Consider the following 27323-nt stretch of genomic DNA (forward strand, 5'->3'; position numbering starts at 1 on the left):
GGAGAATACTGGGATGAGTGGCTGTGGTGGAAACATTTGAAGGTAAGATGAAAATAGAGAAGAGGAATGGAATACGAAGTAATAGAGAAGGAACCAAGTAACTAAGAAAAGGACACACTGAAAAGAATAGGACAAAGTGAGTGTTGAAGAACAGAAATATCTATTACTACGATCTCCCAAGCTCTCCCACAGTTGAGATTAATTCAAGATTCATGAGTCTCAGCTTTCCTTTTTCTAAGCAAGTTTCCCTGAAACCTCTGTCTTGCTTGTCTCAGGATTTTGCTGTACCTGTGCAGGACTTACACAGACAGCCATAATAGGTGCTGTCCAGTAGGAAATGGAGGAATGTCACCAACATCACACTATCGCCAGTTTCTCAGCTGTAAACATCAGATGGGAAAGATCTGTGACGAAGATTTTCAAAATTCCAGTTCTGCCAATATGATTCCACTTAGCATGCTGTTTTAAATACTTATTTTAAAATAAGAATACCTGCCCTGCCCCCCCATGCTACCTTTACCTTAAAAGAGCATTACAAAAAGTAGCAAATTAAAGTTTCAACTTCAATTTCTTCTCTTTACATTTTGTGGAATGGTAGTCTTTAATAATAGTAAGAGTAATAACTTTCCTCATTCCTTCTTGCCTGGCTTTTTGGAATAGATTACAAGAGAGAGTCCTTAGATGTTCAAAGAGGAGAATAACAGAAAACACATAAAAAGGAAGGAAAACAGCTAAGAGGTAGCCAAAAAAAAAACCAAACAGAAACAAGATTTCACATTAAAATATGTATGAAAGCAAATAAATATCAAGCTCTGCAATTCCTGGAGTTAATTCTTACTGAAAACACTGAATCTAGAAAAAAATTGTGATACTGTGTAATCAGGAATGAGTGCTCAGTTCAACAGGAAAAAAAAAACAGAGCTAATTAGAATGTTTTCAGGACTGTCTGAGAAATGCTTTATATATTTGGATTTTTCCCTAAAGTGTTATATGTTTTTATTTTATACTGTCTCCTCAGACTGCTGAAATGTGAAGCTCATTTTCCCATTGGAAGTTATACTTTTAATGTCAAATGTAATTATGTATAAAGAAAAGAAGCCAAGAGAAAGTGTCTATTCAGAGAACTAGGGCAGGCAGACTGCCACTCCTCTAACAGAAAAAAAGTCCAATAAATGGATACTTTGCCCAGCTGTGGAATACTGTCCATATATATGTGTTTGAAGACTTATTTACTATGTCTTTAGTTAGTGGGTTTTTTGATTATCAGACAGCACTTATAGGCAGCACTTATATGCTGTCCTGGTTTGGCCTAAACCAGACCAATTTTCCTTTCAGTGATTTTTCCTTTCAGCTAAGTTTCTTCTGAGTAACTGCACTTTCTGAAACTAACTGCATGTTTTGTAGACAGTGTCTGCTTCCAGGACTGATAATGCTCGAAGTTTATAGTTATCACTGAGGCACCTGTAGGGATGTTATGCAGAAAGGCTCTTGCTGTAATTGTTCTTAGAGAAACCAAGGTCACTGCTAAATTCCTCACTGGTGGAGGGTTAATAGAGAGCGTCTGCTACAGGTTTAATAGCCGGCCCACCTTTAAACTGTGACAGATTTATTGGTGCCCAACGTGGGGCACAAGGGAAGCTCCGACAGGTTGCTCTGATAAGTCAAATCCCAGCTCCAGCAGTATGGTGACCCGGATAGCTCAGTTGAGAGTATCAGATTTCTTCCTTCGAGATTCACAAGGGGTTGGAAATTAAAACAAAGAGCTAACATGATAATGTTGCTTTTGAGCACAGTGTTATCTCGTCTCTATAGTTTCTTTCACAGTTGGGTAATGCAATGCTGCCTTACCTGCCATATGCACTGTATTATTGTGTGCTTCTTATTAATGTTTACATGTGGTTTAGCAGAAAACTATTGAAATATATTGTTTTGCTATGGGGTTTGACGCTGATTTATGTTGTGATAAACTGGGCCATTACTATTCTGATCTCTTATCTCTACGACACAATGATGGGCAGCTTTAATCGCGAATTGGTAGCAGCAACTTCATCTGCGCACTCTGGGCGTCCTTTAGCTGATTTTGTTAATGATTACACTTTCAATTTTACTTCAGGAAATAGTACCTTCCCCTTTTCTGCCAAGCTGATTCTGATGGATTTTGCGAATTTTGGATGGGGCTGTCTAAATGGCATGTTTTTATTATCAGTTGTCCTGAATGTGTTTCAGGTGTGGTATAAAAATAAATATCGGTACAGGTGCAGGTGTAGGTGTTATGCAGCCACCTCAGCTCCTACAGCGCGTGCTGCCGCTACGGCCACTGCATTCACTCAAACCCTGGCAATATGCACCACAGCTGCTACACCCCCCAAGACAGCAGCTGCATCTACTCAAACCCCGGCAGCCTGCACCGCAGCGACTACACCCCCGAAGATGGCCACTGCACCTACTCAGACTACAGCCCCCAAGATGGCCACTGCAGCTACTCAGACCCCAGCAAGTCTCAGCTCTTCCACGACAGCCACTGCGTCTACTCACACTCCAACAACAGGCACTGCGGACACTGCAACTCCAACAACGGGCACTGCAGCTACTCAATTCCAATGACAGATCCTGCATCCACTTCAACTCCGACAACAGGCACTGTAGTTACTTTAACCTCAACAATGGGCACCACAGCTACACCAACCCCAGTGTCTGCCACGGTGATTTTACTCCCATCTGCTACTGGTGCTCAGTGCAGGTGCAAGTGCTCTATACCTACTTCAGGACCAAAGGACCAATCCGTGCTGGTACCAATTGCCCCTGTAACCAGGAAGAAATACTGAAAGAAATCAGCTCGTGAAGCGAAGGATGATGACGAGAGCCTTCTAAGGCAGAGCCATCTCATGACCCAGGTGAGGGCCCTTCTCAGGCAGAGTCAGGGCCTGACACAGATGGGGGTTTCCTTGATCGTCTTTTTAAAGCAGACCCATCACAGAAGAAAGGTACTTCTAAAGCAGAACCGTCACAGGAGGAAGACTCGGACATAGAGGTAATCTACCATTCCTTATCCCTGAAGCACCTGCAAAATATAAGGAAAGACTTCAGCCATCATGAAGGTGAACCAATTATTACCTGGCTGCTCTGATGCTGGGATGATTGGGCAGATAGCATGGACTTGGATGGTAGAGAAGCCAGACAGTTGGGATCCCTGTCCAGAGGCAGTGGTATTGATAAGGTGCTTGCAAGAAGGTCAAACGCTATCAGTCTCTGGAGGCGACTCTTGTCAGCTGTAAAGAGCAGGTATCCCTATAAAGATGATGTTATGAGCCACCTAAGCAAATGGACCACTATAGAAAAAGGTATTAACTATCTTAGAGAACTAGCTGTGCAAGAGATCATTTATAGACACCCACGGGACATTGTAGATCCTGTAGATCCTGATGAAGTGGAATGCAACCGATCCATGTTCCGGAAGGTTATGCAGAGTGCTGCACCAGTATAGATCCATACATTGTCAATATTGGTCTGGGGAGAAGATTATATGGCACCATCTATTGTGGGTAAAATGGCTAACTGTATGCAACAGTACGAAGATAGTATTTCTTCCCCACTGCAGGCCCACGTCTCAGCTGTGGAAAAGCTGGCTAAGGAAAACCAGGACTCATTTAAACAACTGTCAGACAAACTGTCCAGGATAGAGAATGAACTTGACTCTCTACCTACACAGGCCCGTGTTGCAGCCGTTAAGAGAAAACGCCCTCCTACAAGACTGGCTCAAAGGAAACGGAACACGTCACGAGGTATCCTGTGGTTTGCCCTGCGTGATTATGGCGAGGACATGAGCAGATGGCATGGACAACCTACCAGTACCCTACAGGCACGAGTACATGAGTTGCAAGCTAAAAGAAATACCAGAGAGAATTTTCCTGGGAGGGTGGCTGCTCCATTTATCAGTGAGCAGGACTCCAGTCAGGGTAGATGGGCCTCAGATCCCTGTTTCCCAAATGTGAATAAGGGAAATGAAGGTCCAATCCCCGTGAGCAGCACGAATCCACTCCTTAATTAGGGGGGCCCTGCCTCCAGCCAGGTGGAGGAGAGGGATAACCAAATTTATTGGACTGTGTGGATTTGATGGCCTGGCACATTAAAACCGCAAAGGTACAGAATCCATCATTATTTCGGGAGTAACAGGGGGATCTCAAAGTTATCTATCTGTATTGGAAGCTGAAGTGAGCCTAACTAGGAATGAATGGAAAAAGCACCCCATTGTGACTGGCCCAGATACTCTATGCATCCTTGGCATAAACTACCTCAAGAGAGGGTATTTTAAGGACTCGAAAGGGTATAGATGGGCCTTTGGTATAGCAGCTGTAGAGGCTGAGGACATTAAACAGCTGTCTACCTTGCCTGGCCTCTCAGAAGATCCTTCTGTTGTGGGGTTGCTGAAGGCTGAAGAACAACAGGTGCAAATTGCTACTACCATGGTGCACTGACGACAATATTGCATCAGTCGAGACTCCCTGATCCCCATTCATAAACTGATTAGACAATTAGAAAATCAAGGAGTGATTAGCAAGACTCGCTCACCCTTTAATAGTCCTATATGGCCAGTGCAAAAGTCTAATGGAGAATGGAGATTAACTGTGGACTATCGTGGCCTGAATGAAGTCATGCTACCGCTGAGTGCTGCTGTGCCAGACATGCTAGAACTTCAATATGAACTGGAGTCAAAGGCAGCCAAGTGGTACGCCACCATAGACATTGCTAATGCTTTTTTCTCTATTCCCTTGTCACCAAAGTGTCACAGTTTGCTTTTACCTGGAGAGGTATCCAGTACACCTGGAATCAATTGCCCCAGGGTTGGAAACACAGCCCCACTATTTGCCATGGACTGAATCAGACTGCACTGGAAGAGGATGGAGCACAGAACATTTGCAATACATTGATGACATCATTGTGTGGGATGATACAGCAGCAGAAGTTTTTGACAAAGGGGAGAAAATAATCCAAATTCTTCTGAAAGCTGGGTTTGCCATAAAAAGAGGCAAGGTCAAAACACCTGCACGGGAGATCCAGGTTTTAGGGATTAAATGGCAAGATGGGCGTCGCCAGATCCTGATAGAGGTGATCAACAAAAAAACAGCTATGTCCCCACCAACTAACAGAAAGGAAAGACAAGCCTTCTTAGGCGTTGTGGGTTTTTGGAGAATGCATATTCCAGATTACAGCCAGATTGTACACCCTCTTTATCAAGTGACCTGAAAGAAAAATGATTTTCAGTGGGGCCCTGAACAACAACAGGCTTTTGAACAGATTAAACAAGAGACTGTGCATGCAGTAGCCCTTGGACCAGTCCGCCTGGGACAAGACATTAATAATGTGCTCTATACCGCAGCTGGAGACAATGGTCCTACCTGGAGCCTCTGGCAGAAAGTACCAGGGGATACTCGAGGTCAACCCCTAGGATTTTGGAGTTGAGGATACAAGGGCTCCGAGGCCAATTACACTCCAACTGAAAAAGAAATACTGGCAGCATATGAAGGAGTTAGAGCTGCTTCAGAGGTAATCGGTACTGAAGCACAACTTCTCCTGGCATCCCGATTACCAGTACTAGGCTGGATGTTCAAGGATAAGGTTCCTACTACTCATCATGCAACTGATGCTACATGGAGTCAATGGATTGCATTAATTACACAGAGGGCTTGAATAGGAAACCCTAATCGCCCAGGAATCTTAGAAGTGATCATGGACTGGCCAGAAGGCAAAGACTTCGGAATGCCACCAGAAAAGGAGGTGACACGTGCTGAAGAAGCCCCACCGTATAATGAACTACCAGAGGATGAGAAGCAGTATGCCCTGTTCACCGATGGATCCTGCCATCTTGTAGGAAAACATCAAAAGTGGAAAGCTGCTGTATGGAGTCCTATACGACGAGTCACAGAAGCCACAGAAGGACAAGGTGAATCAAGTCAATTCGCAGAGGTAAAAGCCATCCAGCTGGCTTTAGACATTGCTGAACGAGAAAAGTGGCCAAGGCTGTATCTTTATACTGACTCATGGATGGTAGCAAATGCCTTGTGGGGGTGGTTAAAGCAGTGGAAGCGAAGCAACTGGCAGCGCAAAGGTAAACCTCTTTGGGCTGCTGAATTGTGGCAAGATATTGCTGCTCGGCTAGAGAAACTAGTTGTGAAGGTACGTCATGTAGATGCTCACATGTCTAGAAGTCGGGCAGCTGAGGAACATCGAAACAACCAACAAGTGGATCAGGCTGCTAAAGTGTTCCAAATAGATCTGGACTGGGAACATAAAGGTGAACTATTTTTAGCTCGGTGGGCTCATGACACTTCAGGTCATCAAGGGAGAGATGCAACATACAGATGGGTTCGTGACCGAGGGGTGGACTTAACCATGGACTCTATTGCACAGGTTATCCACGACTGTGAAACATGCGCCGCAATTAAGCAAGCCAAATGGTTAAAACCTTTGTGGCATGGGGGGCGGTGGTTGAAATATAAATATGGGGAGGCCTGGCAAATTGACTATATCACACTCCCTCAAACCCGCCAGGGTAAACGTTATGTGCTTACCATGGTGGAGGTAACCACTGAATGGCTGGAAACATACTCTGTGCCCCATGCCACTGCCCGGAACACTATTCTGGGCCTCGAAAAGCAAATCTTGTGGAGACACGGCACGCGAGAGAGAATTGAGTCGGAAAATGGGACTCATTTCAAAAACAGTCGCATAGACAACTGGCCAAAGAGCATGGCATCGAATGGGTATATCATATCCCCTATCATGCACCAGCCTCTGGGAAAACAGAACGGTATAATGAGCTGTTAAAAACTACACTGAAAGCAATGGGGGGTGGAACCTTTAAAAACTGGGATAAGCATTTGGCCCAAGACACCTGATTAGTTAATACCAGGGGATCTATTAATTGAGCTGGCCCTGCTCAGTCAGACCTCTTACATACAGTAGAAGGGGATGAAGTTCCTGTGGTGCATGAAAGAGATTTGTTGGGGAACACTGTTTGGGTTCTTCCTGCCACAGACAAAGGCAAACCCATTCGTGGGATTGCTTTTGCTCAAGGGCCTGGATGTACTTCATAGGTGATGCTGCAGGCTGGTGAAGTCCGACGTGTCGCTGAAGGTGATCTAATTCTGGGTGAGAATACTTAATTCTGAACTGTATGATGTTAATAGCTACATAATACTAACAGCGTTCAATAAGTGTCTTTCAGGTTAAGACAATGGTGACGAGACCGGAGCTAGCTTCATCAAGTGTCATCCAGTAAGCTCTTCAAGACTGGCATCTTTAACCTGCAACCTGTGGGCATGAACTGTGACAAAATTCATACCATCTCTCCTGCCCTGAGAGACTGCTAGCCAGATGGAAACCCACAGTCATGAACTAAATGAACTTAACGAACTTTTTGTATAGAGATGAATGAAAACCCAGTGATATCTGTATATACTTGAAAATGAAAAGGTAGTGGTGATCTGAGTATTACATAAATGGTATGGAATAAGGGGTGGAATGTCCTGGTTTGGCCTAAACCAGACCAATTTTCCTTTCAATGATTTTTACTTTCAGCTAAGTCTCTTCTAAGTAACTGCACTTTCTGAAAGTAACTGCGTGTTTTGCAGACAGTGTCTGCTTCTAGGACTGATAACGCTCGAAGTTAATAGTTTTAAAAAGGGCAAGTGTAGAGTCCTGCATCTGGGCAAGAACAAACCCATGTATGAGTACAAGTTGGGGACAGACCTGTTGGAGAGCAGAAGAGGGGAAAGGGACCTGGGGGTCCTAGTGGACAGCAGGATGACCATGAGCCAGCAGTGTGCCCTTATGGCCAAGAAGGCCAATGGCATCCTGGGATGTATTAGAAGGGGTGTGGTTAGTAGGTCAAGAGAGGTTCTCCTCCCCCTCTACTCTGCCCTGGTGAGGCCTCATCTGGAATATGGTGTCCGGTTCTGGGCCCCTCAGTTCAAGAAGGACAGGGAGCTGCTAGAGAGAGTCCAGCGCAGAGCCACAAAGATGATTTAGGGAGTGGAACATCTCCCTTATGAGGAGAGGCTGGGGGAGCTGGGTCTCTTTAGCTTAGAGAAGAGGAGACTGAGGGGTGACCTCATTAATGTTTATAAATATGTAAAGGGCAAGTGTCATGAGGATGGAGCCAGGCTCTTCTCAGTGACATCCATTGACAGGACAAGGGGCAATGGGTGCAAGCTGGAACACAGGAGGTTCCACATAAATATGAGGAAAAATTTCTTTACAGTGAGAGTAACTGAACACTGGAACAGGCTGCCCAGAGAAGTTGTGGAGTCTCCTTCTCTGGAGACATTCAAAACCCGCCTGGGCTCATTCCTGTGTGACATGATCTAGGTGCTCCTGCTCCGGCAGGGGATTGGACTAGATGATCTTTCAAGGTCCCTTCCAATCCCTGACATTCTGTGATTCTGTGACTTAAATTAACAAAATCAAGGTGTTTCATGTTAAGGAAGACATGCCCTACCTCACATTGCTATGAACAGAAGGGTTAGTTCAGGGTAATCTTAACTATGTGTTTTCAAGGGTTTGGGCTTTTTTTCTTCTCAGTCTGTCAGATTCTTCATGGTACTTAAACATAGTTTAAAGTATTTAATTTCCTTGGTGGTTTCCTTAAAGTAAATCTTTCATGGAAGACTCTATAAGTATGTTATTATTTATCGGAAGGTAGTCTCCCAAACTTGTCTTTTGGATGGATATGCAAGTAGGCATACTTTTTAAACCTGACTTTTATTAAATTGTAATTCATTTGAAATCTCCTTTGCTTACTTCTTGAGCAAATCATCATGTATATTAAAAAAACAAGATATGTACTATTGATAAAAAGGCATGTATCAGGTGCTTTCATAAAATATGTAGTTAGACATTTGAAGAAAAAGCACAGTTTTTAGACTTAAAGACTACAGTGGCTTAGATTGTAATTAACATTAAGAGTAATGTAATTATTAAGAGTATATATTTTTAATCCATTGGTTTTAACTATGTCAGGATGATTTTTTCCAAAATATTATTGGAATCAGATGTTACTATGGCATGGATTACTGTTTAGGTAGATTTCATTTATGAACCTGGATGGTTCATATTTATGAACCTGGATGGGCAAGCCCTTTACATATTTATAAACATTAATGAGGTCACCCCTCAGTCTCCTCTTCTCCAAGCTAAAGAGACCCAGCTCCCTCAGCCTCTCCTCATAAGGGAGATGTTCCACTCCCTAAATCATCTTTGTGGCTGTGCGCTGGACTCTTCTCTAGCAGTTCCCTGTCCTTCTTGAACTGAGGGGCCCAGAACTGGACACAATATTCCAGATGCGACCTCACCAGGGCAGAGTAGAGGGGGAGGAGAACCTCTCTTGACCTACTAACCACACCCCTTCTAATACATCCCAGGATGCCATTGGCCTTCTTGGCCACAAGGGCACATTGCTTGCTCATGGTCATCCTACTGTCCACTAGGAACCCCAGGTCCCTTTCCCCTCTGCTGCTCTCCAACAGGTCTGTCCCCAACTTATACTGGTCCATGGGGTTGTTCTTACCCAGATGCAGGACTCTATACATTTGGCCTTGTTGTATTTCATTAAATTTCTCCCCGCTCAACTCTCCAGCCTGTCTACGTCTCTCTGAATGGCAGCACAGCCTTCTGGGGTGTCAGCCACTCCTCCCAGCTTGGTGTCATCAGCAAACTGGCTGACAGTACCCTCTATTCCCTCATCCAAGTCATTAATGAATATATTGAATAGTACTGGTCCAAGTACTGACCCTTGAGGGACTCCACTAGATACAGACCTCCAACTGGACTCTGTCCCATTGACCACCACTCTCTGGCTTCTTTCCTTCAGCCAGTTCACAATCCACCTCACTACCCGAAAATCCAGACCACACTTCCTCAGTTTAGCTGCGAGGATGCTGGGGGAGACCGTGTCAAACGCTTTACTGAAATCGAGATAGACCACATCCACTGCTTTACCATCATCTATCCACCGGGTTATGTCCTCAGAAAAGGCTATCAAGTTGCTTAAGCATGACTTCCCCTTGGTGAAGCCATGCTGAGTGCCCCTAATGATCCCCCTATCCTTGATGTGCCTAGAGACAGCACCAAGGACAAGTTGTTCCATTACCTTTCCAGGAATGGAGGTGAGGCTGAACGGTCTATAGTTACCCGGGTCCTCCTTCTTGCCCTTTTTGAAGACTGGAGTGACATTTGTTTTCCTTCAGTCCTCAGGCACCTCTCCCATTGCCCACGACTTAGCAAAGATGATGGAGAGTGGCCTAGCAATGACTTCCGCCAGCTCCCTCAGCAGCCGCGGGTGCATCCCATCAGGGCCCATGGATTTATGGATATCCAGATTGCTTAATTGGTTTCTGACCCAGCCCTCATCAACCAAGACAAATTCCTGCTCTATCCTGACTTCCTCTGGGGCCTCAGGGGTCCAGGGCTCCTCAGGGCAGCCTCCAGCAGTATAGACAGAGGCAAAGAAGGCATTCAGTAACTCCACCTTCTTTGTATCCTCTGTCTCCAGGACCCCCACCTCATTCATCAGTGGGCCTACATTGCCTCTAGTGTTGGTTTTACCTGCCATGTATTTGAAGAAGCCCTTTCTGTTGTCCTTGACCTCTCTTGCAAGGTTTAATTCCAAGGAGGCCTTAGCTTTCCTAGTTGCCTCCCTACATCCTCTGACAACAGACTTATATTCCTCCCAAGTGGCCAGACCCTCCTTCCATGATCTGTACACTCTCTTCTTCCACTTGGGTTTGCCCAGCAGTTCCCTGTTTAACCATGCAGGTTTCCTGGTACCCTTTCTTGACTTCCTACCTGCTGGGATCCTCTGATCTTGAGCTCGGAAGAAGCAGTCCTTGAATGCCAACCAACTATCTTGGGCCCCCTTACCTTCTAGTACCCTGTCCCATGGGATTTCCCCTAGCAATTGCTTGAAAAGGCCAAAGTTGGCCCTCCTGAAGTTCAGGGTTGTGATTTTGCTAGCTATTCTGTTCCTGCCACATGAGATCCTGAACTCTACCATCTCATGGTCACTACAACCAAGGCTGCCCTCAACCTTCACCTCTTCAACCAGACCCTCCTCGTTAGCAAGAACAAGATCCAGCAACGCTCCTCTCCTAGTTGGCTCATCCACCATTTGCATCAGGAAGTTACCATCAATGCACTGGAGGAACCTCCTGGACTGAGGATGGCTGGCTGAGTAGGCCTCCCAGCAAATATCAGGGTAGTTGAAATCCCCCACGACAACCAGGGCCTGTAATTGTGAGACTGCTATCAGTTGCCTGTAGAAGGCCTCATCCATCTCCTCATCCTGATCTGGTGGCCTGTAATAGACACCCACAACAGTATCACCCATGCCAGCCTGCCCCTTAATTCGTACCCACAATCTCTCAGCTCGCTCCTGATCTGCCCCTGGACAGAACTCAATACATTCTAGTTGCTCACTCACATAAAGAGCAACTCCGCCACCTCTCCTTAGCGGCCTGTCTTTCCTGAACAGGACGTAGCCATCCATGACCACATTCCAGGCATGCGAGTTGGCCCACCAAGTCTCTGTAATTGCCACTAGATCATAGCCCCCTGACCGAACACAGACTTCTAACTCCTCCTGTTTATTCCCCATGCTGCGTGCATTGGTGTACAGGCATTTCAGGGAGTGAGCTAAGCACACCGATTTCACCCTAGGGGGATGGGAGGCCTCCTGGTCTACATCAATACTAGAGTGTTGCCTCAGTGGTGCAAGTCCAGCTACAGCCCCATCCCCCTTCAAATCTAGTTTAAAGCTCTCCGAATGAGCCCTGCTAATTCCTGTCCCAGAACCCTTTTGTCCCTACGACATAAGTCTTTCCCATGTATTACTGACAGGCCTGGTGTCTTATAAAACCAGCCATTATCAAAGAACCCAAAGCCCTGTCTGTAGCACCAGTCTCGTCGCCAGGCATTTATGGAGAGAATCCTACTGTTCCATCCCACGTCATCACCCAAAAATGGGAGGAAGGAGGAGAAAACAACTTGCGCCCCAGACTCTTCCACCAACCGTCCTAAGGCCTTGAAGTCTTTCTTCATCCCCCTCAGACTACGGGATGCAGCTTCCTCCCCACCTGTCTGGAAGATCATTAGTGGGTAGTAGTCTGTCGACTGCACCAGGCTGGGGAGTGTCCTGGTGATATCCCTGATTCGGGCTCCAGGTAGACTGCAGACCTCCCTGTGATGAGGGTCAGCTCTGCATATTGGGCCTTCAGTTCCCTTTAGGAGTGAGTCTCCAATCACTAAAACTCTTCTCTTCTTCCTTGTGGAAGAGGTTGCTATATGCCTGACAGGTTTTTCTGACTGTGGTGAGACCTCTGATGTAGGTTGCCTATCCACCACATCCCCATTGGACTGGCTGTATTCCACCAGGGCCTCATATCTATTTCTCAGAGGCACCTGGGGAGGCGAGGTAGGCAAGGAGGGCACTCGCCTTTTGCCACGACCATAAACTTGCCTCCACTCACTCCTTTCATTTGGGTTACAGTTTTCCACCTGAGAGGGGCAGAGTACAGGGGCCCCTCGATCCTGGGAGCTCTCTGGCAGGTGCTCCCATTTTTGTTGCAGGGAGGGCAGAGCCTGGCTCCTCCAGTCTATCTCCATTTCAGCCTCCCTAATGCTCCTAAGCCTTTCTACTTCGGCTTGAAGCCTTTCAACCTGGCCTTGCAGCTGTGCCGCCCGGCTGAGCAGATCATCTACCTGCTCACAGCGCACACAGCCACCTGTTATCAGGGAGACGCTGGGGTATTCCCTGCAGCCTGCGACCTGCACCATTGCCTCCTCCCGTGGGAGCTCTGTCTGGGTTCCCACATCCATTTTGGTCTTCTTCCACCGGGTGGAGACCATTGTTCTTTCACTGAGCTGGTAATACCTCCTGGTGACACCCCTGGTTCACAGCTCCTTGGCGCCTTCCCCGCCTGCCCTGCTCGTGCTAACTGCCCCGTGCAAACTGCCCCGTGCCATGCCCCTGTTTGCCCGCTCCTGTTCACTGCGCTGGCCGGTCTCTTAGAGCAATCCCACTCACCTTGTGCACTGGGAGAGACTCAGCGCCCTGCCCAACGAGCTGCAAACAGCAGCTCAGCTGTAACTGCCCAACAAGCTGCTAACAGCTCCGCCCTCTCCCCCCCCCCCCCCGCCCCACCCCGAGACACACACAATCACTGTTTGCTCGCCCTGTGCCCCCGTCACTGCCCTCCCGGAGGCTTCTTATCACCTGGTCAACCGTGGGTCGTGCTGGCTCCCGTGGTGCCTCCCCTCGCCTGATTCGTTGCTGGGAACTTCCAGGTCCGGACGGGACTCCAGGACTGCTGCTCGGGGGGCCCTGAGTACGGAACCCGCCCGGTACAGCCCGATCTCACCCTCGCCCCGGACTCACCTCACATTCTTTCTGATGTTTACACAGAGTTTTGGGGTATGTAATATTTATATATGTACCAAATTCCCCCATGCTCAGCAGTTTTCTGTAACAGCTGAAGCATTGTCAAGCTTTTACCTCTGCAAATGTTGGCTTTACTCTGTTTTGAGGGCATGTTACGGTGAAATCTAAGTTTTCTGGGGCATTAAATTGATGTGCTATTTCATAATGCACATCCTTCTACGACATAATTTTGTTGTCTGAATCAAATGGTGGAAATAGTCACGCTACTCTAATGTAGTAAGTTGGAACTATGCTAGAAGGTGGTACATATGACAGGGAAAGAAAAAATATTTTCAAAGTTCTGATTGAACAGACAGAAGATTGACCAGGCCCATATTTAACAATCCCTGAAGATGCCAATTGACAGTATGGAGAAAGTTCAAGCTGTTTAGGCTATGTGGTTTGCCTTTAGGACAGGGAAGAAAGAAGTGAAGAAAATGTTCAACTGGATCATAGCAGTTCATTCTTCAGAGACTTGAATATGGTCCACTGTAGATTTCAGTTTAGATCACTCACCTTAATTGAGATAGAAAAAGAGCCATAAAAAATGCCTTGAAAACCAGAGACTTCAGCATACTCTCTGTTCAATAATATTTGAAAGACAAACTCATTAATTCAAATCAGAAACTGCACAGAGTACAAAGTGCAATTTAGGGAGAGGGGAATGGTTTTAACCTAACCATACATTCAAAATTAATGTTAGTCTGTGGCACTAAGTTGCAGAAGAAAACAGAACACAAAATCTTAGAGCTGGAAATTCCTGTACCACGGGTTTGTGTTTTCTTGAGTGTCACTGTAGCCACGGTTCCATAGAGTCACTTTGTCTCCGCGTTCTCCTTTTTAAAATTGTGTTTCCACTCTGTATGCTTCAGTTCCATTTGTAAGTATGGCAATAAGTGATTCCTGGATAATGTAAGAATCAGTGAAATAACTCTTACAGAGAAAAGAGATAGTTTGTAATAGTTCATTATTTTTTGACTGATCTCTATTATTTCGGAGTCTGAGAGTTTTTATTTTTAATATATTTATCCTACCTATTTCAAGTCGTGAAATGTTTGCTATTATTCAGTCTTTTCCTGTAGAAAGCCAACACACAGATGACTAAATCCACAGTCCTACTGCTTAGCAGAGTCATAGCTATAGCTGTTGAACCACTGGCTCCCATTCAGCATTAGAGATGAATCTGGGTTCATGAACTTACCCATATTTCTGATTATCCATGCAACCAGTATTAGTCTACTGAGTATGGAGAATAAAGTGGCAGTAAAAATACAGAAGTCAGCAACCTCCAAATGCCCACTACCTCACCTCACAGTTCAGTAAAGCCAAATTGACAGCAGATATCACAATCTGGGAGGGATGCCCAGCCTGAGCTATTGTGTGTGGTCCATGCCATCTATGGGTCATAGATACAGATGCTTAGCTTGCAAGAGATTGCCCCATGCAACAGGATTGCTCATAGGACATATATGCTTATTTGCTGCATGTCCCCCATCTTGCCAACATATCTGGGTTCTGCAACAAAGGCAAGAAGCTTCTCTTTCATGTCCTGTAAGTGACTGTGGAGTACCACAGGAAGTTTATCACTGTTGTCATCTGGTCCAAGTGGTCTGCCAGAGAGCGTGATCCTAGCACTTTTCATGTATTATTGCTGTGGAAAGCCAGTAGCACAACCATGTTGCTGGGAATGGTTAGCAATCTCTCCTACCCCTTGATGGCCTTGACTGACTAATCTGAGCATGGAGCATGATTCTCTGGCTCACAAAGGCTTGACTAGTACCAGGCATCCTTCAGCAACTATCACAGCAGCTGCAGAGCAAGGGTTGACTGTGCTTCTGGTTGCTGACAATTCTTGCCATGAGAACTGTATTTCCTGACCAGATTGCCATTTACCTATTGGGTACTGCATATTATCTAAAAAATAGAAAACCAGACCTATCTGCATATTGGAAGGATCATCTCTGTGACGCCCTGCATTTACATCTTCAAGGATGGAAGTTTTAGTGTGGGAAGAAATATTAGGCAGGTCCTGGTGAGTCAGTGGATATAAAGAAAAAGGCCAAGGACAATCAAAATGGCAGTTACAGTGAGCTCTGTGCCACAGTGCTGGGATACTCTTTGCACTTGTGTCAAACTGCATAGATGAGTCCAAAGCAGCACTCCTTTTTGTGCTGCCTGAGAACAAGAACCTGGCATCTCACAAATTACTTTATTGGCGTATTCAGTTTTGCCATACCTTTCTCCAATTTTCTTTCCTCTTCAAGACAGTCCACATTTTGTCTGAGTACTCTTCCTTGATCCTGTCATCTGGGGTTTAGATCTAAGGGCAGATACTTAGAATTTTAAAAGAAAACCTGTGTCTTTAATAATTTTATTCTTTGTCTACCTGTAATGTCATCATAAATTATTATTTGCACTTGTAGCCCTATTACTGTGGTTTGTGGGGGCTGTAGTAAAAGAATGAGCCATTTTTGGTTAATCTGTTGGTAAAAATTCCCTACCTGATCATTGTTTCACCATTCTTTTATAGAAGAACTCCTGCATCTGTGTCTGTGCATACTTTCTTAAGCTTGTGGCTGTGTTGTCCAGGAAGAAAAATGGACTGCATTGTACTTTTATGCATAGTGAGCAAGGATGTGATAAAGAAGAAATTGCTTCAGTAGGAGGAAAGCACTGGAAAGGGAGAAATGGTTTCTTTGCAGACAGCTTTGTTGACAGGCAGAGGAAAAGGGAGAATTTTGCTGGTGTTAGAGAAGGAGGAAGTCACCATTGACATGGTGTCTGCTCCATGCCACTGTCTCTAGGGCTTTTGATTAAGAATCAGATAAATAAGGAAAGAACCAAGAAAACTTGTCAACAACGTGACTTTCTGCCAACTGTGTGGGCCAGGCATAATCCCTTGCCAACTTCTTCCTTGAAAGTGGCAAAACGGTTGTTCTCTGCAATTCACATAGGAATGTAAACTCCAATACAGAAATGCAGATGATAATAAGTATTTCTGAAATCCTGTGAGTAATCCTGTGACCTGACTCTTCTAGGTCTGCCTTGTCTAGGTCCACCACTTCACTGCTGCTGTTGAACAAGAAGCACTAATGACCTCAGATGAAAGGGTTACCCAAGTTCTTATTGAACAGGTCAGGTGCCACTGATGATGTCAAGAATATAATATGACTCTTGGAAATGGGTTTGCCTTAGTTTTGGAACAGTTTTATTGTCCTTTAACCATCCTTGAAAAGACCTGCAGGGTTTCAAGGCATTTCACAAGATCACATGGGTGACCAACCACCAGGGGAGGTTTAGATTGGGTATTAGGAAAAATTTCTTCACAGAAAGTGTTATCAAGCAGTGGAACAGGCTGCCCAGGGAAGTAGTGGAGTCACCACCCCTGGAGGTATTTAAAAGATGAGTAAATGTGGTGCTTAGGCATATTGTTTAGTGGTTGACTTGGTAGTGTTAGGTTAATGGTTGGACTCGATGATCTTAAAGGTCCTTTCCAACCAAGATGATTCTGTGAGTCTGTGATTCTGAGCTGCATACTCTCCTGAAGGTGGGGAATTCTAGGCTTAGAGACACATCTGGGAAAAAGTCAAGGGATGGCCCAGTCAAGTGAATGTGTGAATGGTCACGGGGTTGAAAGCAAAGCAGGCTCCTGGGCCAGGTTTAGATAAATTAATGAAAGATTTGCCAACACTTGCTCCAATAAACTTGATTAGAACAAGATTCAAGCCTCAGGCTGTCCATAACCGGTCCTGTTTAACATCTTTGTCGGTGACATGGACAGTGGGATTGAGTGCGCGCTCAGCAAGTTTGCCGACGACACCAAGCTGTGTGGTGCGGTCGGCATACTGGAGGGAAGGGATGCCATCCAGAGGGACCTTGACAGGCTTGAGAGCTGGGCCTGTGCAAACTGCATCAAGGCCACGTGCAAGGTCCTGCATGTCGGTCGGTGCAATCCCAAGCATAAACACAGGCTGGGAGGAGAATGAATTGAGGGCAGCCCTAGGAGAAGGACTTGGGGGTGATGGTTGATGAGAAGCTCAACATGAGCTAGCAGTGTGTGGTTGCAGCCCGGGAGGCCAACCATATCCTGGGCTGCATTAAAAGCAGTGTGGCCAGCAAGTCAAGGGAGGTGATTCTGCCCCTTTACTCCGCTCTCGTGAGACCCTATCTGGAGTACTGCATTCAGCTCTGGGGCCCCCAACATAAGAAGGACGTGTACCTGTTGGAGCGAGTCCAGAGGAGGGCCACGAAGATGATCAGAGGGCTGGAGCACCTCTCCTATGAAGACAGGATGAGAGAGTTGGGGTTGTTCAGCCTGGAGAAGAGAAGGCTCTGGGGAGACCTTCTAGCAGCCTTCCAGTACCTGAAGGGGGCCTACAGGAAAGCTGGAGATGGACTTTTTATAAGGGCATGTAGTGATAGAATGAGGGTCAATGGTTTTAGACTAAAAGAGGGTAGATTTAGATTAGGTATTAGGAAGAAATTCTTTCCTGTGAGGGTGGTGAGACACTGGAACAGATTGCCCAGAGAAGTTGTGGCTGCCCCCTCCCTGGCAGTGTTTAAGGCCAGGTTGGATGAGGATTTGAGCAGCCTGGCCTAGTCGAAGATGTCCCTGCGCATGGCAGGATGTTTGGAACTAGATGATCTTTAAGGTCCCTTCCAACCCAAACCATTCTACGATTCTATGATTCTATGATAGAGAAATCTTCTAATTTTTAAAAATCTCATCCCTGTAGGTATGTACACACTAAAATATGCTTCTAAATAACAAGAAACATGAAAGAAAAATAATCTGTGTAATTTGATGGGTGATACCATTACCATCTTAGTCTTTCTGCTAGTTAAACATATACAGGTTATGCAGTATTAAATGAACATTATTAACTGAATAATGATTTAAACTAATGAACTTGGGGGTGCGGACTGGGGTCCAAAGCTGTTACAATGGTGTACTCACAAGCAACAGGGTGGATAAACATGCCTACTGGGGTAATGAGAAATGCCCCCCAATCTTTCAAAAAAGTTCTGCCAAACAAGTGAGACAATTGACGTTTCAACAGAACCAGTTCTACACTAATTAATGCAACATGGGTAACAAACATGAAGACCTGGAAGTCACCATTGCAGCTGGAAAGGTATGGTCTGATGGCTATCACCGAAACTTCGTGGGATGAATCACATGATTGGAGCGCTGCAATTGATGGCTACAAACTGTTCAGGAGGGGCAGGTGGGGGGTTGCCCTCTATGTTTGGGAGGGACAAGGAAGGAAAGGTGAGGGGATTGCCCTCTATGTAAAAAAAGGGATCGAGTGCCCTCTGTAAAAAAAAAAATGTTGTTGTTGAAAAACCCTGGTGCACAGGTCTAGAGCTTATGGGTGAAAATTAGAGGCCAAACCAACAAAGGAAGACTCATGGTGGATGTTTACTAGAGGCTACCTAGTCAAGGAGAGGATGTCGGTGAAGCGTTCTTTTTCAACTACATGAAGCATCATGTTCACAGGCCTTTATCCTGACATCTGTTGGAGAAGCTGCACAGGAAGCTGCAAGCAGTCTAGGAAGCTCTTGGAGTGCGTTGATAAATTTTTAATCCAGGTGACAGACAGTCCAACCAGAGGAGATGTTTTACTAGACCTGTTGCTCCCCAACACAGAGGAACTCATTGGAGAGGTCAAGGCTGGTGGTACTCTGGCCTGCAATGATCATGCTGTGGTGGAATAAATGGGATATTAAATGATGGAATTAAGGGATATAAGCCAGGTGAAAAGTATAGTCTAAACCCTAAAAAGGAAAGCAAACTTTTGGTTATTTAAAGAACTAGTGAATGGAACCCCCTGGGAAACTGCCTGCAGGTATAAAGGAGCACAACAGAGCTGGAAGCTCTTCAAGGACATTTTTCTTGGAGCAGAAGACCTCTTGACTCCCATGTGCAAGAAATCAGGCAAGAAAGGCATGAGACCAGCATGGCTGAGTAAGGACCTCCTGGTCAAACTGAAATATAAGAGGGAAGTGCATGGGCAGTAGAAGCAGGGATATACATCCTGGGAAGAATGTAGGGATACTGCCTCGATGTGTAGGGATGGGATCAAGGAAAGCTAAGGCACAGCTGGAGCTAAATTAGGCAAGGAAAAATAAGAAGGGCTTCTACAGATACGTTGCTCGGAAAAGGAAGACAAAAGAAATTGTATCCCCACAATAAATGAGACAGGGAATCTGGTGACAACTGATGTGGACAAGCCTGAGGTACTCAACAACTCAAGGCAGTGACTGGACGAAAGAAGTCCCACCCAACATAGGAGAAGATCAAGTCTGAGACCATCTGAGGAACCTGAATGTACAAGTCCATGGGACCCAACAAGATGCATCCCAGGGTCCTGAGGGAACTGGCAGATGTAGTTACTAAGCCACACTTCATTGTATTTGAGAATTCATGGCAGTCAGGCAAAGTCCCCAGTGATCAGAGGAAAAAGAATAATGCACCTATTTTTAAAAAGGCTAAAAATGACGATCCTGGAAACTACCAACCAGGCTAAAAAGGACGACCCTGGAAACTACCAACCAGTCAGCCTTACCTCTGAGCCTGGTAAGGTCATGGAACAGATCCTCTTGGAATCTATGTCAAGGCATATGGAACACAGGAAGGTGATTAAAGACAGCCAACATGGCTTCCCTAACAGCAAATCGTGCCTGATTAATTTGATGGCCTTCTACGATGGAGGGACTGCACTGGATAAGGATGGTGGATAAGGGAAAAGCAACAGATGTAATTTACTCTGACTTCCGTAATGCCTTTCATATGGTACCCCACAATATTCTTGTTGCTAAATTGAAGAGATATGGGTTTGACGGATGCCCTATTAGGTAGATAAGGAATTGGCTGGATGGTGACATCCAAAGAGTTACAGTCAACAGCTCAATGTCACAATGGAGATCAGTAGTAAGTGGTGTCTGTCAGGGGTCCGTATTGGGACCAGTACTGCTCAGTATCTGTTAATGACATACAAAGTGGGATTGAGTGCATCCTCAGCAATTCTGCAGCTGAGACCAAGCTGAACAGTGCAGTTGATATGCTAGAGGGGAGGAATGCCATCCAGAGGGACCTTGGCAGGCTTGATGAATAGACCGACATAAACCTCATGAAGTTCAACAAGTGCAACGTCCTGCACCTGGGCCAGGGCAATAAACAGTATCAGTACAAACTGGCTGATGAGCAGCCCTGCAGAGACGGACTTGGGGATATTGGTAGGTGAAAAATTAGATATGAGCCGGTAATATGCACTTGCAGCCCAGAAAGCCAACCATATCTTGGGCTGCACAAAAAGAAGTGTGGCCAGCAGGCCGAGGGAGGTGATTCTCCCCTTCTGCTCTGCTCTGATGGGACTCCACATGGAATACTGCATCCAGCTCCGGCATCCCCAGCACAAGAAAGACATGGACCTATCAGAGGGGGTCCAGAGGAGGGCCATGAAAATGGTCAAAGGGCAGAAACATCTCTCCTATGAAGAAAAGCTGAGACAGTTGGGGTTTTTAAGCCTGCAGAAGAGAGGGCTCTGGGAAGACATGATTACGGTCTTTCAATACTTAAAGGAGCTTGTAAGAAAGATGGGAAAAAACTTTTTACCAAGACTTGTAGTGACAGGACAAGGGGCAATGGTTTTAAACTGAAAGAGGGTAGATTTAGATTGGATATTAGGAAGAAATTCTTTCCTGTGAGGGTGGTGAGACACTGGAACAGGTTGCCCAGAGAAGTGGATGCTCCATCACTGGAAGTGTTTAAGGCCAGGTTGGATGGGACCTTGAGCAACCTAATCTAGTGAAAGATGTCCCTGCCTGTGCAGGGAGGGTTAGGATTAGGTGATCTTTAAGGCCTACTAGATGGTTAGGACTAGATGATCTTTAGGCCTACTCAGCCAGCCATCCTCAGTCCAGGAGGTTCCTCCAGTGCATTGATGATAACTTCCTGATGCAAATGGTGGAAGAGCGAACTAGGAGAGGAGCGTTGCTGGATCTTGTTCTTGCTAACGAGGAGGGTCTGGTTGAAGTGGTGAAGGTTGAGGGCAGCCTTGGTTGTAGTGACCATGAGATGGTAGAGTTCAGGATCTCATGTGGCAGGAACAGAATAGCTAGCAGAATCACAACCCTGAACTTCAGGAGGGCCAACTTTGGCCTTTTCAAGCAATTGCTAGGGGAAATCCCATGGGACAGGGTACTAGAAGGTAAGGGGGCCCAAGATAGTTGGTTGGCATTCAAGGACTGCTTCTTCCGAGCTCAAGATCAGAGCATCCCAGCAGGTAGGAAGTCAAGAAAGGGTACCAGGAAACCTGCATGGTTAAACAGGGAACTGCTGGGCAAACTCAAGTGGAAGAAGAGAGTGTACAGATCATGGAAGGAGGGTCTGGCCACTTGGGAGGAATATAAGTCTGTTGTCAGAGGATGTAGGGAGGCAACTAGGAAAGCTAAGGCCTCCTTGGAATTAAACCTTGCAAGAGAGGTCAAGGACAACAGAAAGGGCTTCTTCAAATACATGGCAGGTAAAGCCAACACTAGAGGCAATGTAGGCCCACTGATGAATGAGGTGGGGGCCCTGGAGACAGAGGATACAAAGAAGGTGGAGTTACTGAATGCCTTCTTTGCCTCTGTCTATACTGCTGGAGGCTGCCCTGAGGAGCCCTGGACCCCTGAGGCCCCAGAGGAAGTCAGGATAGAGCAGGAATCTGTCTTGGTTGATGAGGGCTGGGTCAGAAACCAATTAAGCAATCTGGATATCCATAAATCCATGGGCCCTGATGGGATGCACCCACGGGTGCTGAGGGAGCTGGCGGAGGTCATTGCTAGGCCACTCTCCATCATCTTTGCTAAGCCGTGGGGAATGGGAGAGGTGCCTGAGGACTGGAGGAAAGCGAATGTCACTCCAGTCTTCAAAAAGGGCAAGAAGGAGGACCCGGGTAACTATAGACCGCTCAGCCTCACCTCCATTCCTGGAAAGGTAATGGAACAACTTGTCCTTGGTGCTGTCTCTAGGCACATCAAGGATAGGGGGATCATTAGGGGCACTCAGCATGGCTTCACCAAGGGGAAGTCATGCTTAAGCAACTTGATAGCCTTTTCTGAGGACATAACCCGGTGGATAGATGATGGTAAAGCAGTGGATGTGGTCTATCTCGATTTCAGTAAAGCGTTTGACACGGTCTCCCACAGCATCCTCGCAGCTAAACTGAGGAAGTGTGGTCTGGATTTTCGGGTAGTGAGGTGGATTGTGAACTGGCTGAAGGAAAGAAGCCAGAGAGTGGTGGTCAATGGGACAGAGTCCAGTTGGAGGCCTGCATCTAGTGGAGTCCCTCAAGGGTCAGTACTTGGACCAGTACTATTCAATATATTCATTCATGACTTGGATGAGGGAATAGAGGGTACTGTCAGCCAGTTTGCTGATGACACAAAACTGGGAGGAGTGACTGACACCCCAGAAGGCTGTGCTGCCATTCAGAGAGACGTAGACAGGCTGGAGAGTTGAGCGGGGAGAAATTTAATGAAATACAACAAGGGCAAGTGTAGAGTCCTGCATCTGGGCAAGAACAACCCCATGTATGAGTACAAGCTGGGGACAGACCTGTTGGAGAGCAGCGTAGGGGAAAGGGACCTGGGGTTCCTAGTGGACAGCAGGATGACCATGAGCCAGCAGTGTGCCCTTGTGGCCAAGAAGGCCAATGGCATCCTGGGATGTATTAGAAGGGGTGTGGTTAGTAGGTCGAGAGAGGTTCTCCTCCCCCTCTACTCTGCCCTGGTGAGGCCGCATCTGGAATATTGTGTCCAGTTCTGGGCCCCTCAGTTCAAGAAGGACACGGAACTACTAGAGAGAGTCCAGCGCAGAGCCACGAGAGTCCAGCGCAGAGCCACTGATTGCAATGATAAATAAGATTTATAAGCAATGAGTGTGTCACATCCTTCAAACTCTTTTTGCAAAACAACACTTTATAAAAGGAAAAGAAAGATATTTTAGAGAGATATGTCATGGAGGAGAGATGATATAAACCAGAATGAAAATACTTATGCATAAGAAATTTATCCTGGGCTAAAATTCAAGCTACCAGCTCATGTATTTGATAAGGAATACAAGGATAGTACATCTTTCATTATGCAAAAGAAAGGATGCTCTGGTAAAGAAGCATACTGTAGAAACATTGTCAGATGCAAAATATGTGTGCATGGACATGTAGTCTGTACTTTTTTAGCTGTTTATGTGTGTATTTAAGCATAGAAGAATTCCTTTTGAACAGAAATCTTGTTCTACAGCAGATCGAAAAAGAAAGCCAAAATATTCTAATTTCTGGTACCATTTGCACTGCCTGCCAGCTGCTATGCTTATTATTACATACAGGCCACAGCATTATTTGCTAAACTAATTTGCTATTTCATTACTAATTCCTTTATGAATCCTTTAGAGCAGCAATTAAAAAGTGGGCCTTCAGCATGCAAGAGCCAACTATTTGAACCACAATCACAACGTATTTTATCCTCTGTGCTGGAGGCTGTGCAGTGGTTTGGAAATTAAGTCCTGGTGCAATCTCTTAAGATTGCCTCAGAGGTAGGGGGATTAATTTGCAAATATATTTTTTTAAATATTTTGTGACACACAAAAAGTAAGAGGCACGAGGTATTCTTCAGTGTGCTGTACTGTTAATTGTTAAAGATATATTTGATATTTGTGAGAAAAGAGAGAAAGAGAGAGAGAATAAAGATCTGTGTTACCCTCTTTGCAAATAAGAAACTTATTGTATTGAAGTTCACTTATTGATATATCTGACTTTTGACAGTTTCTTACCTGATAGTCCTTTCTTAAATGAGTGATCTTTTTTTATGCACAGATCAGTCTATGAAGGGTCCTTGTTAAAGCTGTGAGTTTGCTCATGACAAACCTATAGCAATTTTTACTAAAAAGCTGGTTTACTCACTAAAACCACCTTCCCCATAAAGAATTGAAGAAATGTTTTTGTTCTCGTCTGAGAAAGTATGAGATGAAAGAATGGTTACTTAAAAGACAGAGAATTCTTGAGTTTTGTGGGAAATTTTGTTTAGGACTTATTTTAAGCATTTATGGAAACATCAGAAGAAAAAGTTACCTCTCTCAAATACTTTGTTTAGAATGGACTTTTTATAAAAATGTAAAAAACCTCCAATCTCTACATAAAAACATGTTAATTCACATTTATATTTACAGTTTTTATTTATGAAGGTATTTAAAATAAATGCTTTAGAAAAACCAAAACAACTTTCTCAAGCACCATTTATGTTCCTTAAACCTTAATTTCTGTGTACAAGTAGTTAATTCGTGTCCTGGAGAGAGAGAACTTGAATGAGTCAGAAACTGATCTTTTGTAAAGTCTACAAAGACCAAAAGTATAACCATTTATCTTAAACCACCAACAACGAAAACAAATCTAATGTGAAACATGGGCATAGTTGTGCAATTCTTTTGTCATTAATGAGGAGTTTTATGACTAAATAAAGTGTGTTAAGTGAATTACCATCATTATTCATTAACATTGCATCACAGAAATTCCTCCATGGTAATTTTATGGGTATTAGTATTTCATGCACAACTAGAACTGAAGAAACCTTGCTTCAGATTAAATTCTACTTTGCGGAGTGTAAAATGGGACAATTATTCAGTTTGCTTGAACATTAGAATGAGCGTTAGTTTGATGTTTCGATGGCAAACAGCAACCCATCACATGGTAAAAACATATAGCAAAGATTTGAAGCAAATCCCAGATCACTAATTGTCTTGACAGATCAAAGCCGCAACAAGAGAGCTCTCAGGGAGATGATGCAATTTGCAAAGGTTTATTAGATTGATGCAGGTTCCTGAAAAAACATGAAGAAACAAAAATAATATTGCTGTCATTTACAAGCCCTACTTGCCATAAAGAGTGTTTATATATAAGCCTCTGAGTCCCCCTACATAAACAATTACTGTGTGAGGGGAGCACCGCTCAGTCTTCTTTGCCCTTCGCTGTAACAGAATGCCAGACTAACAACTACGGAACTTGTGAATAAAACACCAGCAATGCAGACTTCCAGAACAGAGAATGTACAGTATTGAAAATGGATTTTAAGAATTCATCTAATACATCTTTTTTTTTTTTTTTTTTTCCCAGAGTGCAATTTTGTCTCCTAGTCTTAAATCGAACCCATCTTTTACACTGTTTACTGTAACCGTGTTCTTGTACTGTCTGGTCACTTGTAATTAGTACAATTGATGGGAAGGTTCTGTGGTGCTGAGTCCTAGAGATCTTCATTCAGGGAGTGCCCCTAAGCTGTAACAATACACCTTGAGAAGGACAAGGCTCTGAAATCGATCTTAGCCAGGTGCCTATAAAGATCAGCACTAGGACAGAAACTGCTCAGACTTTGGCCAGCAAACCCCAATTTCAGTCACTCCAGTTGCATACCAATACAATTCAGAATTATTGAGTACAACTAATGACACCAACGAACAGTCAGTAAGGAATGTTATTCTATATGTGATTTGCATACATTCATAAAAAGTACAAAAGGAAATAATCTGTTATTTTTACAATAGTGCATGACAAGAAATGACATAATTTCATAGTAAGCAATATTTTGGTTTTGCACATCTTTTTTGATCTTTATCTGCCTGGCATAATAATAAATAAAAGGAATACGTATGTTGTCTAAACTTCAAAGTGTTGTTGAAAATGTACCGGTATACCTCTGATTAACAGTTTAAACCAGCATTTTTTTGCTATTGTAATTAAATGGAATCTTGTGGAGCAAAAAGCCTCATAACAGTGTTATTAGCATCAGGAAATAGCGTATATTTTTATTCTACTTTTAAATCTGCATAGTTTATCCTCAGATCTATTTGAATAGTATTTACTAAGAGGAAAAAAGAACCATTAACCTATCCATGTTCTCATATTGTAATATGTCTGTAAATAGCAAATTCAGGAGGCTAAGCAAACACACTGGAGGTAATGTATGCTCTTTCTTTCCTCCCTCATTAAAAAGGTAATTTGGGATTAACAAAACTACAGGGGAAATGTTTTCTACAAACGTCAGTATTAATACAAATGCTGATAGTTACTGAGAGAAATATGGTGTGTAATCATTTTTTAATTGTCTTGTGCTCTTCCTTCTGAAAAATTTGACACAATAGTATCATTTGTGTACAATGTACATATTGACAGATACAAATACAGGACCAAAGTTACTCTTAGACAACCCTTCTGCTGAAAAAGTATTTTAACCATTATTATCTGTGTTGGTGTCTAAGGGAGTGGCATAAGGAACAAAGTATTAAAATTCTGTGTTGCACATCCTCTTTTCCTTTCTGAAGGCTAGCGAAAAGGAACCAAACATTGACATTTTCCTTTGATTATTTCAGTAATAGAACCTTCTGTCCTCTCTAACTCCTCCTTCTCCAGGGAGTTTCCACTTCATCAAAGTTTGGAACAGGAGACCCTCGACCAGAATAGCTATGCTATAGGTGGGGACCTAGTTTGACAGGACTTTTGAACACATAAATCAAAGCCTCTGTGCTTAACAAGCATGAATAGGAACAATTGGATCTGAACTACCTAAAATCCCTGTATTAAAGGTAGAAGTCTACCAATTTAGTTAGCTAAAATAAGAACCAGTATGTACCCCTTTCAAAGACTGTTTCTAACACAATGATTTCTGGATTGGAAGTGTTCAAATAAATTCCCTCTAGGTATGCAACCAGTGGAAAAGAGAGGGAGAGAGCCGACAACTAATGAAAATCTGTGCACCAGGGGACAGTGAGACTTGGTACAGACGTAGCTGTCTACATAAGAAGAAGAGCAGCAGGATTAAA

Source organism: Nyctibius grandis, chromosome Z (assembly GCF_013368605.1).
Source record: "Nyctibius grandis isolate bNycGra1 chromosome Z, bNycGra1.pri, whole genome shotgun sequence".
Lineage (NCBI taxonomy): Eukaryota > Metazoa > Chordata > Aves > Nyctibiiformes > Nyctibiidae > Nyctibius > Nyctibius grandis.